Here is a 12,018-nt window from a genome sequence, read left to right as displayed (position 1 = left end):
TCTTTGCTACACTTCCTCTATGCCACATATATCCTTTGTTTTAGGTAAGGAGACTGAATCTGCATTCCCACTGCAGACTCATTAAGACTCTGTAGTACTTCAGTAAGACATCTTTGCTCCTGTCTTAAGTCTTCTTGCAATAAGAATATATATTTGTCCTCCTCATTGTTTTTTTGAGGATGTAACTAGCGGAGTGGATAGGGGAGAACCAGTGGATGTGGTATATTTGGATTTTCAAAAGGCTTTTGACAAGGTCCCACACAGGAGATTAGTGTGCAAACTTAAAGCACACGGTATTGGAGGTAAGATATTGATGTGGATAGAGAATTGGTTGGCAGACAGGAAGCAAAGAGCGGGACTAAACGGGACTTTTTCAGAATGGCAGGCAGTGACTAGTGGGGTACCGCAAGGCTCAGTGCTGGGACCCCAGTTGTTTACAATATATATTAATGACTTAGATGAGGGAATTAAATGCAGTATCACCAAGTTTGCAGATGACAGGAAGCTGGGCGGCAGTGTTAGCTGTGAGGAGGATGCTAAGAGGATGCAGGGTGACTTGGATAGGTTAGGTGAGTGGGCAAATTCATGGCAGATGCAATTTAATGTAGATAAATGTGAGGTTGTCCACTTTGGTGGTGGCAAAAACAGGAAAACAGATTATTATCTGAATGGTGGCCAATTAGGAAAAGGGGAGGTGCAACGAGACCTGGATGTCATTATACACCAGTCATTGAAAGTGGGCATGCAGGTACAGCAGGCGGTGAAAAAGGCAAATGGTATGCTGGCATTCGTAGCAAGAGGATTCGAGTACAGGAGCAGGGAGGTACTACTGCAGTTGTACAAGGCCTTGGTGAGACCGCACCTGGAATATTGTGTGCAGTTTTGGTCCCCTAATCTGAGGAAAGCCATTCTTGCCATAGAGGGAGTACAAAGAAAGTTCACCAGATTGATTCCTGGGATGGCAGGACTTTCATATGATGAAAGACTGGATTGACTAGGCTTATACTCGTTGGAATTTAGAAGATTGAGGGGAGATCTTATTGAAACGTATAAAATCCTAAAGGGATTGGACAGGCTAGATGCGGGAAGATGGTTCCCGACGTTGGGGAAGTCCAGAACGAAGGGTCACAGTTTGAGGATAAAGGGGAAGCCTTTTAGGACCGAGATTAGGAAAAACTTCTTCACACAGAGAGTGGTGAATCTGTGGAATTCTCTGCCACAGGAAACAGTTGAGGCCAGTTCATTGGCTATATTTAAGAGGGAGTTAGATATGGCCCTTGTGGCTGAAGGTATCAGGGGGTATGGAGAGAAGGCAGGTACAGGGTTCTGAGTTGGATGATCAGCCATGATCATACTGAATGGCGGTGCAGGCTCAAAGGGCTGAATGGCCTACTCCTGCACCTATTTTCTGTGTTTCTATTAACATGTTGGTTTTCAGTGATGCCACTCAGACCACTTTACACAACATTACCCAGTATCTTACCATATATAAATACACTCTTCAGTGGACTAAAGGAAAAAGCTTCACATTTTTACACTTCATGTTGCATCCATCATGTTGTCCACATGCATAATTTTGTTGCTGATTTAAGACTTTGTATTTCTGATGTTATATGTCTGTAATGCTGCTACAAGATTTTCATTACACCTCTGTGTGCATGTATTTGTGCAGATGACAATAAGCAACTTTGACTTTACTCTGTTTATCCATATCATTTTGAAGCTTCTTACACTTTCTTGTCTTTGTAAACCCATAAAAATGCCATTTGACCCTCTCAGCCAAATCAGTCACAAAAGGTTTTGGGACCAAGTTCTGATCTCTGGTCCCATTCAACACCACTAACAGCCTGTCATCATGAGAAAAAAAAAACTCTCTCTTCCCAATGGATAAGTAACTCTTAATCCCTGTCAGTTCTGCTTAACCTTGTTGGCCAACCTGTGTGGAACCTCAAGGCCTTTCTGAAAATCCAATACCTAATCAATTCTATCTGTCACATTCTCAGGACTCCAGCAGATATGCCAAACACAATTTGCATTTCACAAATCCACACTGACTCCTCTCAATCCTGTCATTCTGTTCAAAGTGTGCTCCCATTACATTTCAGTATTGATTTCTATCGTTTCCCTAATCTGGTCAGTTTTCTCTCTCCTTTCTTCCCTATATAGTGGAGTTGGATTTGCTGCCCTCTGATCCTCATTCTCACTGGACCCTCAGTGCTCTGGTATTTCTTTTAGGATTCTTATATCAGAAGACATAGGCTATTCAGCCCATCAAGTCTGCTCCACCATTCCATCATGTTTGATTTAACATAGAAAAAATCCTACAGCATGATACAGGCCCTTCGGCCCACAAAGTTGTGCCAAACATGTCCCTACCTTAGAAATTACTATGGTTACCCATAGCCCTCTATTTTTCTAAGCTGCGTGTACCTATCCAAAAGTCTCTTAAAAGACCCTATCATATCTACCTCCACCACCATTGCCAGCAGCCTAATCCACGCACTCACCACTTTCTGCATATAAACTTACCCCGACATCTCCTCTGTACCTACTCCCAAGCACCTTAAACCTGTGCCCTCTTATGACAGCCATTTCAGCCCTGGGAAAAAGCCTCTCATCATCTTATACACCTCTATCAGGTCACCTCTCATCCTCCATCGCTCTAAGGAGAAAAGGCCAAGTTCACTCAACCTGTTTTCATAAGGCATGCTCCCCAATCCAGGCAACATCCTTGTAAATCTCCTATGCACCCTTTCTATGGTTTCCACGTCCTTCCAATAGTGAGGCGACCGAAACTGAGCACAGTTCTCCAAATGAGGTCTGACCAGGGTCCTATAAAGCTGCAACATTACCTCTTGGCTCCTAAATTCAATTCCACGATTGATGAAGGCCAATGCACTGCATGCCTTCTTAACCACAGAGTCAACCTGCACAGCGGCTTTGAGTGTCCTATGAACTCGGATCCCAAGATCCCTCTGATCCTCCACACTACCAAGAGTCTTACCATTATTACTATATTCTGCCATCATATTTGACCTACCAAAATTAACCACTTCACACTTATCTGGGTTGAACCCCATCTGCCACTTCTCAGCCCAATTTTGCATCCTATCAATGTCTCGCTGTAAACTCTGACAGCCCTCCACACTATCTACAACACCCCCAACTTTTGTGTCATCAGCAAACTTACTAACCCCTCCCTCCATTTCCTCATTCAGGTCATTTATAAAAATCATGAAGAATAAGGGTCCCAGAACAGATCCCTGAGGCACACCACTGGTCATTGACCTCCATGCAGAATATGACCCGTCTACAACCACTCTTTGCCTTCTGTGGGCAAGCCAATTCCGGATCCACAAAGCAATGTCCCCTTGGATCCCATGCCTCCTTACTTTCTCAATAAGCCTTGCATGGGGTACTTTGTCAAATGCCTTGCTGAAATCCATATACACTACATCTACTGCTCTTCCTTCATCAATGTCTTTAGTCACATTCTCAAAAAATTTAATCAGGCTCGTAAGGCATGACCTGCCTTTGACAAAGCCATGCTGACTATTCCTAATCATATTATACCTCTCCAAATGTTCATAAACCCTGCTTCTCAGGATCTTCTCCATCAGCTTACCAATCACTGAAGTAAGATTCACTGGTCTATAATTTCCTGGGCTATCTCTACTCCCTTTCTTGAATAAGGGAACAACATCTGCAACCCTCCAATCCTCTGGAACCTCTCCCGTCCCCATTGATGATTCAAAGATCATCGCCAGAGGCTCAGCAATCTCCGCTCTCGCCTCCCACAGTAGCCTGGAGTACATCTCATCTGGTCCCGGCGACTTATCCAACTTGATGCTTTCCAAAAGCTCCAGCACATCCTCTTTCTTAATATCTACATGCTCAAGCTTTTCAGTCTGCTGCAAGTCATCCGTACAATCACCAAGATCCTTTTCCGTGGCGAATACTGAAGTATTCATTAAGTACCTCTGCTATTTCCCCTGGTTCCATACACACTTCCCACTGTCACACTTGATAGGTTTTATTCTCTCAGACTTGTAGAATGCCTTGGGTTTTCCTTAATCCTGCCCACTAAGGCCTTCTCATGGCCCCTTCTGGGTCTCCTAATTTCCTTCTTAAACTCCTTCCTGTTAGGCTTATAATCTTCTAGATCTCTGACATTACCTAGCTCTCTGAACCTTTTGTAAGCTTTTTTTCTGTTCCTGACTAGATCTACAACAGCCTTTGTACACCACAGTTCCCGTACCCTACCATAACTTCCCTGTCTCATTGGAACGTACCTATGCAGAACTCCACACAAATATTCCCTGAACATTTGCCACATTTGTTTAGTACCTTTCCCTGTGAACATCTGTTCCCAATTTAAGCTTCCAAGTTCCTGCCTGATAGCCTTATAATTCCCCTTACGTCAATTAAACACTTTTCTAGCTTGTCTGTTCCAATCTCTCTCCAATGCTATTGTAAAGGAGATAGAATAATATAACCATATAACAATTACAGCACGGAAACAGGCCATCTCGGCCCTTCTAGTCTGCGCCGAACTCTTACTCTCACCTAATCCCACCGACCTGCACTCAGCCCATAACCTTCCATTCCTTTCCTGTCCATATAGCTGTCCAATTTAACTTTAAATGACAACATTGAACCTGCCTCAACCACTTCTGCTGGAAGCTCGTTCCACACAGCTACCACTCTCTGAGTAAAGAAGTTCCCCCTCATGTTACCCCTAAATTTTGCCCTTTAACTCTCAACTCATGTCCTCTTGTTTGAATCTTCCCCACTCTCATTGGAAAAAGCCTATCCACGTCAACTCTATCAATCCCCCTCATAATTTTAAATACCTCTATCAAGTCCCCCCTCAACCTTCTACATTCCAAAGAATAAAGACCCACCTTGTTCAACCTTTCTCTGTAACTTAGGTGATGAAACCCAGGTAACATTCTAGTAAATCTTCTCTGTACTCTCTCTATTTTGTTGGAGTCTGGATTACTGGAACTAAGAAAGTTTTATTAAAGAAATAAGTAACACAGTACTCTAATCTTAAGGATATAAATGCAACGGGTTAGCAATGATAAGACACACATGTACACAGAACTAGGATAATAGGAATCAATCAAGCTCTATCGCAGTCTAGGGGTAAAATGATCAGTCTCAAGTGACACAGAGTTCAGCTCAGCTCAGTACAGTTTGCAGCAATCGCTGTTGTGCCATTGGAGAGAGAGAGAGAGAGAGCGAATGATGATATGCAAATCAGATTCACACAGACCTTTGATATTCCTCACAGTTAGCTTTCGGGCGAGCCCTTTTTAATGTCTTCTGAGGTCACCGACTGTGACCCCTCTGTTCCGGATACGATCGTTCTTCCGCAGTGAACCCAGCACCCAGGCAAGGGCGGACACACACACCAGGTTCCCGCCGATCGTACCTTTTCACCCTGTGCGTCTATGGTCAGTCCCGCAACCATACCTCCAAACTCCCACCAACTTGTGGGGGCACACCGCACTTCCAGGGTCTCGTTATCTCGTAATCTCATGGTGTCTGTCTTGTCTTAGCGAACCTGTTCCTTTTATCCCCCTGCTGGGGTATCGCCTGTCCATCAAACTTCAAACAGTTCAGGTTCAAAGCAACCGGTCTGTCAATACTCGGAACTGTGTCTCTTTTTGTTAATCTCTCTCATCTCTCATTAACATTTTGAATGCTTCTCCCTTATCTCTCTCATCTGTCAGCGCCCCTGCTATTTCAACACTGACTTCCCTCAAGGTCCGAGGGAATATCCTGTCAGGACCTGGAGACTTATCCACTTTTATATTCCTTAAAAGCTCCAGTACTACTTCTTCTTTAATCATCATAGTTTCCATAACTTCCCTACCTGTTTCCCTTATCTTACCAAATTCAATATCCTTCTCCTTAGCGAATACCAAAGAAAACAAATTGTTCAGAATCTCCTCCATCTCTTTTGGCTTCACACCTAGCTGCCCACTCTGATTCTCTATGGGACCAATTTTATCCCTCACTATCCTTTTGCTATTAATATAACTGTAGAAACCCTTGGGATTTATTTTCACCTCACTTGCAAAAGCAACCTCGTATCTTCTTTCAGCTTTTCTAATTTCTTTCTTAAGTTCCTTTTTACATTCTTTATATTCCTCCAGCACCTCATTTACTCCAAGTTGCCTATATTTATTGTAGATATCTCTCTTTTTCCAAACCAAGTTTGCAATATCCCTTGAAAACCATGGCTCTCTCAAACTTTTAACCTTTCCTTTCAACCTAACAGGAACATAAAGATTCTGTACTCTCTAAATTTCACCTTTAAATGATCTCCATTTCTCTATTACATTCTTCTCATAAAACAAATTGTCCCAATCTACTTCTTCTAAATCCTTTCGCATTTCCTCAAAGTTAGCCTTTCTCCAATCAAAAATCTCAACCCTGGGTCCAGACCTATCCTTCTCCATAATTATATTGAAACTAATGGTATTGTAATCACTGGACTCGAAGTGCTCCCCAACATATACCTCCATCACCTGACCTATCTCATTCCCTAACAGGAGATCCAACACTGCCCCTTCTCTCATTGGTACTGCTATGTATTGCTGCAAAAAAACTATCCTGCACACATTTTACAAACTCCACACCATCCAGCCCTTTTGCAGTATGGGCTTACCAGTCTATGTGTGGAAAATTTAAAAATCTCCCATAATCACAACCTTGTGCTTATTACAAATATCTGCTATCTCCTTACAAATTTGCTCCTCTAATTCTCGCTCCCCATTTGGTGGTCTATAATACACCCCCATAAGAGTTACTACGCCTTTCCCATTCCTCAATTACACCCAAGTAGCCTCCTTAGACAAGACCTCAAATCTATCCTGCTAGAGCACCGCTGTAATATTTTCTCTGACAAGCAATGCAACACCTCCCCCTCTTGTCCCTCCGATTCTATCACACCTGAAGCAATTAAATCCAGGAATATTTAGTTGCCAATCACACCCCTCCTGCAACCATGTTTCACTAATAGCTACCACATCATACTTCCAGGTATCAATCCACGCTTTAAGCTCATCCACCTTTCCTATAATGCTCCTAGCATTAAAATAAATGCATTTAAGAAATTTTCCACCTCTTACTGTCTGTTTGTCACTAACGGTGCAAACAACTTTACTATTTTCTTTTTCTTCCTTCTTCTCTATATCTGTTCCTACACTCTGGTTCCCCTCCCCCCTTGTATCTAGTGTATCTAGTTTAAATCCACTGGAGCCTCTCTAGCAAACCTACCCGCAAGAATATTTGTCCCCTTCCAGTTCAGATGCAAACTGTCCCGCCGGAACAGGTCCCACCTTCCCTGGAAAACCTCCCAATTATCTATAAATCTGAAGCCCTCCCTTCTGCACCATGTCTTCAGCCATGTGTTGATCTGCGCTATCTTACTATTTCTAAACCCACCTGCATGTGGCACTGGTAGCAATCCTGAGATTGCAATCCTGGAGGTCCTGTTCTTTAACTTGGCACCTAACCCCCTAAACTCACCCTTCAGGACCTCCTCACTCTTCCTACCCACGTCATTGGTCCCTACATGGACCACGACATCCAGCTGCTCACCCTCCCTCTTGAGAATACCGAGAACTCGATCCGAGATATCGTGGACCTTGGCACCAGGGAGGCAATAGACCATCCGGGATTCTCGATCTCTTCCACAGAACCTCTTATCTGTCCCCTTAACTATCGAATCGCCTATCACTGTTCTCCTCTTTTTCCTCCTTCCCTTCTCAGTTGAGGGTACCATCTCGGTGCCAGAGGCACAACCACTGCAACTTGTCCCTGGTAGGTCGTCCCCATCAACAGTATCCAAAATGATATACTTATTATTGGTAGGAACGGCCACAGGGGTGCTCTGCTCATTCTGTCTATTCCCCTTCCCTCTCCTGACAGTCATCCAGCTACCTGTCTCCTGACTCTTAGGGGTGACTATCTCCCTGTAACTCCTCTCTATTTCTACCTCTGCCTCCCGAATGATCCAAAGTTCATCCAGCTCCAGCTCCAGTTCCCTAACTCAGTTTGTCAGGAGCTGCAGCTGGATGTACGTTTTACAGGTGTAGTCATCAGAAACGATTGTGCTAACCCTGACTTCCCACATCCTGCAAACGGAACACTCAACTGCCCTAACTGCTGCCTCCATTACCTACTCTTAAGGTAATTAGATTTATTAAAGGAACTTACCCATAATTATGATCACTATCTCCAAAATGCTCTCCCACTGAGAGATCTGACACCTGACCAGGTTCATTTCCCAATACCAAATCAAGTACAGTCTCTCCTCTTGCAGGCTCATCTACATATTGTTTCAAGAAACCTTCCTGAACACACCTAACAAACTCCACCCCATCTAAACCCCTTGCTCTAGGAAGATGCCAATCGATATTTGGGAAATTAAAATCTCCCACCACGACAACTCTGTTACTATTACACCTTTCCAGGATCTGTTTCCCTATCTGCTCCTCAATGTCCTGTTACTATTGGGTGGTCTATAAAAAACACCCAGTAAAGTTATTGACCCCTTCCTATTCCTAACCTCCACCCACAGAGACTCCGTAGACAATCCCTCCATGACGTCCACCTTTTCTGCAGCTGTGACACTATCTCTGATCAACAGTGCCATGCTCCCACCTCTTTTGCCTCCCTCCCTGTCCTTTCTGAAACATCTAAAACCCGGCACTTGAAGAAACCATTCCTGTCCCTGAGCCATCCAAGTCTCTGTAATAGCCACCACATCATATCTCCTAGTACTGATCCATGCTCTAGGCTCATCAGCTTTGTTCACAATACTCCTTGCATTAAAATAGACACATCTCAAACTGTCGATCTGAGCGTGTCCCTTCTCTATCACCTGCCTATCCTCCCTCTCGCACTGTCTTCAAGCTTTCTCTATTTGTGAGTCAACCACCTCTTCCCCAGTCTCTTCTTTATTATCCCCCTCAACCCCATTCTCCTGCCTTCTCTGCATATCCTTTGATGCCCTGACTAATCAAGAACCTAACAACCACCGCTTTAAATATACCCAATGATGTGGCCTCCACGCATGTCTATAACAATGAATTTCACAGATTCGCTATCCTCTATCTTAAGAAATTCCTCCTCATCTCTGTTCTAAATCGACATATCCCTATTCTGACATTGTACCCTTTGGTCCTAGACACCCCCTGCTATAAGAAACATTCTCTCTACACTCGCTCTACCTGAGCCTTTCAATATTTAATAGATTTCAATGAGATCCACCACCCCACCCCCACCCTTTCTTCCAAACTCCAGTGAATACAGGCCCAGAGCTATCAAACACTCCTCCTACATTTGATGCTTTCATTCCAGGAATCATTCTTGTGAACCTCCTCTAGAACCTCTCCAATTGCCAGCATATCTTTTCCTGGATAAGGGGACCAAACTGCATACAGTTCTCCAAGTGTGGTCTGACAATGCCTCAGCATTATACCCTTCCTCTTATATTCTAGTAACAAAACAATTGAAGGGTGTATAGAAGCCAGAAGAGAACTCAAGATGGGAATTAGGAAAGCCAACAAGGGCCATGAAAAGTCCTTGACAAATAGGATTAAGGTGAATTCCAAGCCATTCTATATCATATGTCGAGAGCAAGAGGATAACTAGGAAGAAGGTGGGACCACTCAAGGGTACAGGGGGAAACATTTGCTTGGATGCAGAGAATATGTGTGAGGTATTTAGTGAGTACTTCGCTTCAGTATTTAACAAGGAAAAGGACATGGGGACCAGGAGATCAGTGCTGAGTGTATATGCGTTAGGGCATTTAGAGGTCAAGGAAGATGAAGTGTTGGGTCTCTTAATGAGTCCCCAGGTTATTGAGAGAGGCACAAGCAATGTCCCAGAGGACTGGCAAGTGACTGATGTTGTATGTCTACTTATGAAGGGAACAAGGAAAAGTCCTGGGAACTATAGGCCAGTGAGTCTCATGTCAGTTGTAGGGAAATTGCTGGAGAAAATTCTTAAGGAATAGGATATATGAGTATCTGGAAACCCAGGCCTAATTAGGGAGAGCCAGCATGGCTTTGTGTGGGGCAGGCTGTGTCTTACCAACCTGATTGAGTTGTTTGACAAGATGATGAGAGAGATTGATGAGGGTAGGGCAGTGGATGTTGTCTACATGGATTTTGACAAAGTCCCTCATGGGGGGCTGATCCAGAAGATTGAGATGCATGGGGTCCGCCCTGAATTTGCTGTTCAGATTCAGAACTGGCTTGCACAGACAGTAGTGGTTGAAGGGACTTGTTAAAACTTGAGGTCTGTATTAGTGGAGTTCCACAGGAATCCATGCTGGGACCTCTGCTGTTGGTGATGTATGAAAACGTAGTGGAGGGGTGAGGTTAGTAAGTTTGTGGATGATAGGGCACATTCAAGGAGACAGTACACTGTTCCGGGCAAGGTCCTTAACAGTGTTGCTGAGCAAAGACATCTGAGGATCCAAGATCAAATGGAGGCTAGAATTGCAGGAGATGCTCTGCAGATCAGGCACCTTCAGTAGAAAGAGTAAGAAGTGAGTTATTACAGGGATGGGTACACTACAGTAGAACTCAACAGTTCTGACACAAAGATTTTAACCCTATGAACCCCAACAGCTATTTTAGCTATACACATACACATACTCTGCTTCTTGTATGGGCACCGTTCTTCCAGCCTCTTTGCTTCTGTTGTATTTGCTTCCAGGAATTTCCATACAAGTGCTCTGTGACAGTTATAGTTGACAGAGACCTTGAATACATTTCATTTATTTCTTACACTTGTGCCCTCATGCTGTCTCCTTGAAAGAGAAAAGATCCCTCTTCCACCCTACAAACCTCTACTTTAGTGAATCATTCTTAACAATTTATTTCCCCTTCATTGAGACTTCACCAGCTGTCACATCTTTCCTTCCTCTCCTTTTTGGCATTTTGAAAGGTCTATGTGACTATGTTAAGATCTTCAATCTCCACTAATCATTCCTCTACTGACTGCACTACGCCAAGCAACCTATAGAAGTGCAATGCCTATACTTTCACTTTGTCCTTTCTCACTATCCAGGAACCAAATCAAATCGTTCAGATTCATTTGCATTTACAACTTCCTGCACTACATTTAGTGTTTGCATTGTTGTTTCCTCTATATTGGAGAAACAAAATATAGATTAGATGAGTGCTTTCGGAGGACATGTGCTCAGTGCATAGGTTCACCTGTGACCTTCCAGTCTGCTGTCACATTAATAGTTTGTATAATGTGTGCAAGATAGTTTTTTGCAGCAATACATAGAGGTACCAACTAGAGAAGGGGCAGTGTTGGATCTACTGTTAGGGAATGAAATAGGTCAGGTGATGGAGGATTGTGTTGGGGAGAACTTCGGGTCCAGTGATCACAATACCATTAGTTTCAATATAATTATGGAGAAAGATAGGACTGGACCCAGGGTTGAGATTTTTGATCGGAGAAAGGCAAACTTTGAGGAGATGTGAAAGGATTTAGAAGGAATGGATTGGGACAATTAGTTTTATGGGAAGGATGTAATAGAGAAATGGAGGTCATTTAAAGGTGTAATTTTGAGGGTACAGAATCTTTATGTTCCTGTTAGGTTGAAAGGGAAGGTTAAAAGTTTGAGAGAGCCATGGTTTTCAAGGGATATTGGAAACTTGGTTCGGAAAAAGAGAGAAATCTACAATAAATATAGGCAGCTTGGAGTAAATGAGGTGCTCGAGGAATATAAAGAATGTAAAAAGAATCTTAAGAAAGAAATTAGAAAAGTTAAAAGAAGATATGAGGTTGCTTTGCCAAGTAAGGTGAAAATAAATCCAAAGGGTTTCTACAGTTATATTAATAGCAAAAGGATAGTGAGGGATAAAATTGGTCCCTTAGAGAATCAGAGTGGATGGCTATGTGCAGAGCCAGAAGAGATGGGGGAGATTTTGCACAATTTCTTTTCCTCAGTGTTCACTAAGGAGAAGGATATTGAAT

The sequence above is a fragment of the Mobula birostris genome, chromosome 1 (genome assembly GCF_030028105.1).
Source record: "Mobula birostris isolate sMobBir1 chromosome 1, sMobBir1.hap1, whole genome shotgun sequence".
In the NCBI taxonomy this organism is placed as follows: Eukaryota; Metazoa; Chordata; class Chondrichthyes; order Myliobatiformes; family Myliobatidae; genus Mobula; species Mobula birostris.
Note: the sequence above shows the minus strand (reverse complement) of the source record.